This window comes from Dromaius novaehollandiae, chromosome 1 (genome assembly GCF_036370855.1).
Source record: "Dromaius novaehollandiae isolate bDroNov1 chromosome 1, bDroNov1.hap1, whole genome shotgun sequence".
Lineage (NCBI taxonomy): Eukaryota > Metazoa > Chordata > Aves > Casuariiformes > Dromaiidae > Dromaius > Dromaius novaehollandiae.
Genome location: NC_088098.1, coordinates 16,223,395 through 16,231,711, shown reverse-complemented (window position 1 = coordinate 16,231,711; position 8,317 = coordinate 16,223,395).

Below are 8,317 nucleotides of genomic sequence, written 5' to 3'. Positions count from 1 at the left end.
CAGTCTCCCAAATGTACTGCATGGGAAGCACAGCTTTTTACTACACATGTATTTTTACTTCCTAGTGGAGAAGATTACCTCCCTTGTAGACAGTTGTATTTTCTCAAAGGAGATACTGAGAGCATCAAGTCATTATTTTACACCTCTTCTCTTTGTGTGCTTTTCAGTATATTCTACACTGTATCCTACTGATCTTTTTTTTTTTTTTTTTTTTAAATAAATTGGAAAAAAATCAATGCTTTAAGAACTACTGTTTTGGCAAGTTGTGAGCATATTTTAAGAATATTTGTTGGGAGATTTAAAGAAAGAGGCAAAAAAGTTAATGTAGTGAACTTTCACATGTAATGAAATAAGTTCACAAACCAAGAGTCAGAGTTTGGAGTGGAATATTAATGATATGGATCCAGGCCTTGAATATGTATAAAAACAAGTTATTCTTTAATATCTTTTGAAGGGATGGCTACAAGCCAAGCATTCCATGATTCCTCACAGTGTTCACTGCTTTATTTTGAAATTCTTCAAAGATTCTATTTTGCAATAATATTATAATTCTCAACATATCGGTATCATTATCGTTATATTCTTATCATTTCATTAAAAAACCTGTATTTGACATGAAATATTTATTTGAAAGTTAAATGGTTCTGTAAAAAAATATAAAATTCTTTTTAGGTATCCATATTTCAGAAATCACCACAGTAGAGAAAAAGAAGCCATTCACAAATTCTGTTTTAAATCTATACTTTACTGCTTCTGGATGACCCAGTTAGAAACAATACTGTTTACTGTAGCACAGGATGGCAATGTTTCAAGATATCACTGTTTTAGACTTCTGCTGTTGGAATTTGTTCGTACTGTGTGGTAAAATATCTCATACCATAAACAACTATCAAAGGAAGCAAGGGATGTGGTGTAAAATGGTATCTTGTGTAAAAACAAGGACTAATGATAGAGAGGTATCTTAAAAGATAATTCTTGTAGGACAAAAAAAAAGAAAAGAAAAAGGAGGAACTAGTTCTTGTGGGAAAGCAATTTTGCTGACTTCCTGGTCAAAATCTGTGAATCAAACCAGAAAACGAGTAGGAACCTCTTCCTAGCAGATTGATGTACTGCAAGAATGTAACAATAACAACAATGATGCAGAAGTAATGGTAGTATTTGAATGGCAGTTCCTAGAAGGTAAAAATAAAAAACTTGACAGAATTTATGCCTGACCGAATTACCAGTGGTTGACATAAAGACAGTATGATTGTTCTGATGTCTTCATTATCCTCTGTATATGCTTTTGCAAAGTAATTGAAAGAGCAATTATTTTTAAATGAAAAACTATGATTTATAAGACGGAAAGAAAGCAGCAACTACCAATAACGGATTTACTTTCCTTCAAATTTTCAGAAAGAAGTAGACAGATTGCCAGAGCATTAACCTTTCTTCAGTCTTTACAGCAGCTTGAACAAACAAACATAAGCACTTCTTACTTTCCAGGAAGAGCAAAGTCAATGGATAATTTCCACAGAATCACAGAATGGTTGAGGTTGGAAGTTGCCTCTGCAGATCATTTAGTCCAAACCCCTGCTCAGGCAGGGGTACCTAGAGTGCATTGCCCAGGACACTGTCCAGACGGCTTTTGAATATCTCCAAGGAAGGAGACTCCACAACCTCTCTGGGCAACTTGTTCCGGTGCTCAGACACTCTCACAATAAAGAAGTTTTCTTCATGTTCGGATAGAACTGCCTGTGTTTCAGTTTGTGCCCGTTGCCTTTTCTCGTGTCATTGAGCATCATTGAGCAGAGTCTGGCCCCATCCTCTCTACAGCCTCCCTTCAGATACCTATACACATCGGTAAGAGCCCCCCTCAGCCTTCCCTCCTCCAGCCTGGACAGGCCCAGCCTTCTCAGCCTTTCCTCATACAAGAGATGCTCCAGTCCCTTCCTCATCTTAGTAGCCCATGTCTCTCTTGTATTGGGGAGCCCAGAACTGGACAAAGTACTCCAGATGTGGCCTCGCCAGGGATGAGTAGAGGGGAGAGGATCACCTCCCTTGACCTGCTGGCAATACTTTTCCTAATGCACCCCAGGAGGCTGCTGACCTTCTCGGCCACAAGGGCACATTGCTGGCTTATGCTCAACTTGTTGTCTGCCAGAACTCCAAGGTCCTTCTCCACAGAGCTGCTCTTCAGCAGGTCAGCCCCCAGCCTGTACTGCTGCATGGGGTTATTCCTCCCTAGGTGAAGGACTCTGCACTTTCCTTTTGTATGGGAAAGTGCGGAAGAATGTCGAGGAGATAGACGATGGAAGCTAGCCAGACCGTTTCATGGGAAAAGGAGCATCAACAGGGCATGTTGACCCATAGTCATGTAGTTGAGCCTGTGCCAGGGTGGCGCTGCACCTGGGCTTTGAATCAAGAATAACAATGAGCTCAACATGCTTACTGCGCATGTGTACAGTACATAAAAACTTCATCTAGTGCTCCCCCCCTCGGTGTTCCTTACCCTGGACTGATGCTCAGCGGTGCCAGGGATCCCCCACTCCATTATTGCCTTGATCGGGAAAACGTCGGGGAACCCCCGCTCAGATGCAGAGGTAATAAATGCTCCATATAGACCATCGTATGCCTTGTGTTTGTGTATCTGTCCCTGCTGGGAGTCCAGGCGGTGCCCCCGCCTCACCCTTACACCTTTGTTGAACTTCATGAAGTTCCTCTCTGCCCCTCTCTCCAGCCTGCTGAGGTCCCTCTGAATGGCAGCACAGCCCTCTGGGGTATCAGCCACTCCTCCCAGTTTTGTATCATCAGCAAGCTTGCTGAGAGTGCAGTTTCTCCCTTCATCCAGGTCATTAATGAAGAAGTTGAACAGGATGGATCCAGTGTTAACCCGTGGGGGACACCGCTAGCTACAGGACTCTAACTGGACTTTGCACCACTGATCACAGCCCTCCAAGCTCTGCCTTTCAGCCAGTTCTTAGTCCACCTCACTGTCCACTCACCTAGACACATTTCCTGAGCTTGCCTATGGGGATGTCATGGGAGACAGTGTCAAAAGCCTTACTGAAGAAGCCTTACTCATAGACAGCTATTGGTTTGGCTAAGCTTACTTCCCCTTTGTGAATCCATATTACTACTCCTTATCAGCTTCTTGTCCTTCAAGTGCCTGGAAATAATATCCTGGATGAGCTGCTCCATCATCTTTCCAGGGATTGTGGTGAGGCTGACTGCTCTGCAGTTCCCTGGGTCATCCTTCTTGCCCTTTTTGAAGACTGGACTGACATTTGCTTTCATCCAGTCCTCTCCTGATCACCACGACATTTCAAAGATGATTGAGAGTAGCTCACTCAGCACATGTGGGTGTATCTCACCAGGGCCCATGGACTTGTGTATGTCCAGTTTGCCTAAATGATCCCTAACTTGATCCTCTACCACCTAGGCAAAGCCTTCCTTTCTCCAGACTTTCTCCCTGGTCTCCAAAGCCTGGGATTCCTAAGGGCTGAGGCAAAGAAGACATTCACTATTTCAGCCTTTTCTGTGCCCTTTGTCACCAGGGCCCCTGTCCCATTCAGTAGCAGGCCCACATTTCCCCTAGTCTTCCTTTTGTTACTGACATATTTAAAGAAGTCCTTCTTGTTGTCTTTCGCATCCCTCATCAGATTAAACCCCAGATGGGCCTTGGCCTTCCTAGTCCCATCCCTGCATACCTGGACAAGATCCCTATATTCCTCCTGGGTGACCTGCCCCTGCTTCCACCCTCTGTACACTTCCTTATTCTGTTTGAGTTTTGCCAGGAGCTCCTTGTTCGTCCATGCAGGTCTCCTGTCCCCTTTGCTTGACTTCTTGCTCATTGGGATGATCTGTTCTTGAGCTTGAAGAAGGTGATCCTTGAATACCAACCAAGCTTTCTTGTACTCCTCTTCCTTCTAGGACCCTATCCCATGGCAGATTCGAAATCCTCATGATTTCAATCAGTCATTCAAAGACTACACAGCATTTGAGGGGAAAAAAAGAACAACAAAAAAAAAACCCTTACATTTTAAAAAATGCATACTATATTTATTGAAAAGTGGTGAGCAATAGTAACTCAACAACCAGCAAAACAAATTGCAATACAAATGATTAGTTGACTGTAGCTTGATTTGACTGCAACATCAAAAATGTGACGAATGGCAGCTGCTGTCTTTCAGAAATTATTCCTACTGAAAAGTGATCAGAACAACTTGGTCTTTGTTCAACCACAAGTCTTTTCAGAAAAAAATTGAAACTGAAGTTCATGTGCTCAAATGTGGAAAAAACTCGACGTCAAACCAGTATGAGTAAACATAGGAGAAACATAAAAAGAGAGACGCTTTGCCAAATTAAAGAGGATCATAAGATGTCAATGGAAAGAATAGGACACTTCATTTAAAAAAAAAAAAAAAGAATTATTAAAACATGTTTGTATGTCATGTTAGAAGACAGTGATAAACAGAAAGGAAACCAAGAGTACCAGAAACTTATGGTGGGACAGGGACGATATAGATATAGATAAAAGTATTAAGTTAGGATATACTGAAGGAGAAGTATGTAGACGAGAAGAGAGAACAAAATGCAAGTCCGCTATAAATTGGTTGTGATGGGAAATATGTATTAGGAATATGTCTTTCTTTTTACCACATCTCAGTGTGCATAGTTCCATGATTCTTTCCTTACTTCTGTTTACTTTTTTTTTAATTTAAATCTTACTCTCAAGTTTTCAGAGAAAAGCTAAAAAGCAGGTGTCAGACCCATCCAAAAGTTTCAAGACAAGAAGACAAAATAAAGGAACAAAAAAGCATGTTTTAAAAATGATTACATTCCTCCTTTTAAATCATTGCTTTCTGGGATTTGATATGTGGTTTTTGAAAGCTTAAGGTTGGCAAAGTATTTTCCTGAAATAAATATCTCTTGATTACCTTACCAAAAGTCATCAAAAAAGGTCTTGTTTAATATACATCACTACATTTCAGTAATGTATCATATGATGGTCATCTGTGCTGAATGAAGATGAAGAGGGAAGATCTGCAAGGTAACAGAGAAGTGACAAAAAACAAAGGGTGGCAGGGGCAGGGAGAGGATGGGCGGAAAAAGGATGCACATTTTTCCAGCCTTGTGCAATTTTTTCTTTTATTTCTAAGCACACTTCTGATATTGGCTCAGTCCAAATCTTCTGAATAACACTGTACGGTAAGCTCAGCTAAGCCTTTGTGGTTTGCCACCTCTAACAGTCCCACTTCTTTTCTTTCTGAGTGTGACCAGCCAATAACCCCTACAACAGAAGAAGGCTCAGAGGAGATGGGCAAGGGTGAGGTGGTCATGAAGCTCAGGAATCATGTAGGATGTGACTCATTAATCACAGCTGTTGCACAGAGAACTGACTTTTTCTCAACACAGGGCATCAGAAGATGACCCTTGTGTTAGATAAGCAGATGTATCTGCTGAGTGGATCAACTGGTGTAAACGTTGCTTCCTGAGTTGATTAAAAGAATGTGAATGTCTCCCTGAGATTAACCAGACCAGCATGAGGGAAGTGCATACGAGGCTCAGCCCAACATAGGGTATAAAACCTGAACAACTAACAAAGAAATTTCAAAGAGAGCAATGGGCTGGAGCTGGCTTCAACCCATGTCTTCCTTCCTAGCAATTGGGGATGCCCAGCGTCATGACGGTGAGCATATTATAGAGACCGGTAATGGCAATTGCATTGATATTATGATTGAATTGTTTAAGTGTACACTTGTAATTTCAGTATATTGCTGGATCACTCCGCTAAATCAAAAATCCCATGTAACATCAAATATCTTCAAAATAAACTTTTATATTAAACATTGCACTCTCCATATGTGTGGAATATCTAAAAGAACCTGGTCAGAGAGTACTGGACTCTGACACTGAGACTAAAAAAGCAAGGCACTGACAGATGGTTTTACCATTGCTCTCCAATGATACTGAAAGAGTATTTATGTTATATGTCAGTCTTCATGCACACTGTGTTGCCAACAGCGTATGTGAATTCCATGTCTTAATTGCAGCTAGAAAAATAAGAAGCAGAGGAACAGTAGGAAGAAACATTAATCAATCAACAAAGAACAAACCATATGAAAATTATCCAAATACTTCTGCGTAGCTTACTAAAGGGACACTGGCAAAGTTTGAGTTTTTTCATTAGATTTTATTCTGAAAGCTGCCTCATCTTGGGTTTTGTGCTCTTGTTCCTCTGTGAAAGCCTTTGCTTGCTATGTATTTTACAGCACAGACTGAGAGAAAGAAAAATTACTTCTGAGAATCACAGAAGCCAAAAAAGTAGCTTCACCCTGCAGGGTTCTAGAAGTTCTTAATTTAAACTATGAATCACTTTGCCACAACCAAGAGAGAGATTCCTAAAGTGGCATCCTTTCGGGATGATTCTGCCTTTAGTTCTGCACTATATAATTCAGACATTCGGAACAAGTTAAGCATTTGAATCGCTGATGGTGGCTGCTGCACTTAAAACTAGTGTTGATTATTCCATCACACTAAAGAAAGTGTGCTTTTCTACCCTTAGGTCTTTTTCATCTTAGTGGAAGATCCCCTTTAAAAGTGATAAAATTTGCTGTTTAAAGTTAGAATTGTCTGGATTTTGACTGGTTTTGATATTTGTCCTTCCCCTCCACCAGCAAAGGTAAACATGGAGGTAAAATTGTGAGCGCAAATTCCAAGTGACTTGAAGAAGAATAATATATATGCTTGAACCTCTTTAAAAGACCAACCAATGGGGAGCCATCTAATGAAGTGAGTTTTACCCTTTTCTCATTGGTAAATATATAAACTGTAGCACTTGGTAATATCTTATGTATAGCTGATAACATCAAGTGGCTGATTCTTAATAATGAGTTAAGTAAGGCCAATGCAGAAGGTGACGAGAGCATGACCTCGCATCCTGCCATCATTCAGTGACAGACTAACACCTTTCAGGACATGCAAAGGAAGCAATATCTATGCTTGCCAAATACAGCAACTCCACCTGTCTCAAGCTACTGGGGAGATATATATCAGGATTCAATCTTAGATTTGTGTCTGATCATAAGCCTGGTTTTCAACTGAACAAAGGCTGCAGATAGTGTGAAGATTTAATATCCAGGGCTGTATGTTTCCAGCCTTCCTTAAACAGTGAATTAATCATGATGGAATTAATTTTTAATTTTCAATTTTAATTTTTATAAATACCTAACTGAAAAGAGTTCATTTTAAAATTAAATAAGATCTCTGAATCTACATGTCAATATGTTCTCCTCAAAGCTTCCAAACTCTCCTAGACCCCTGAAGGTCACAAACTCAATTCTTTTCTTCCCTTCCCTTCAGGAAAGGGTTGAAAAGCTAGTGAAAATTTAGACATATGGGCAGACTCTATGTAAGAATACAATCTGTAATAAAGAAATGTGCTGAGTTTATCTTTTTCTATAAGCCCAATGAACATTTTCTCCATTTGCTTCACTTGTTTTGTAATACATGTTCTTTATGTGAACTTTTTAATTCACTCTCAAAAAGAAAAAAAAAAGTAAATGAGTAATATCAGGAAATTCATGAAGAATCACATTTTTATCCTTTCTTCCCAATCTTGGAAACTTCAAGTCCATTGTATTATTCCTGAAGAGTAAAATTTTGACAAATTTTATTTTCATGACTAAGTTTTATAGACGTGCTGTGCTCCAGCACTGAATGTTTTGCTATTCCAAGTCAAACACACAGCTTGCCTCTGATCAAAGAGAGAAGTGCTGTAAAAAAGAGCAAACAGAGATGAAGTCAGATGCACTACATAGTCATCACTGTAGCTCAGTATAGTTCAAAAGTCATTCTCAGGCTGCGTGACCAGATGGTAAAACAAAACCTGAGTCACCAAAAAAGTAATGAAAAGTTTTGTGATTTAGGTATTGACAAATGAGCTCTGCAAACCCAATTGCAATAAAATAATAAACTGTGAGTGAAGTGACCCTGCGTATGCTCTGCAGATCTTGTAAGCTAAAATAAAGTGGGTCAGATAAACGGGAAGGCTAACACTATAAACACTGAAGAAAACTGAACAAAATATTTGTTCCGGAGAAGCCTGTCTGTGCTGTTTACCTTTCCTTCTTTGTTTCTGCTCAGCTGACTCCAAGAAAGAACAAGATGAGCAGTTTCAGAAGCAGGATTCGGCGTGTACTGGCAATAGGTACAATATGATATTGCTTGTATACATCCTAGAAGAAAAGGATCTTAAGGAAGACAACAGAGAAGCTTCCAGATGATTTCTGACCAGAACTGCTCAGTGCAATATCAAAGAAAGCCTAAAGGTGTA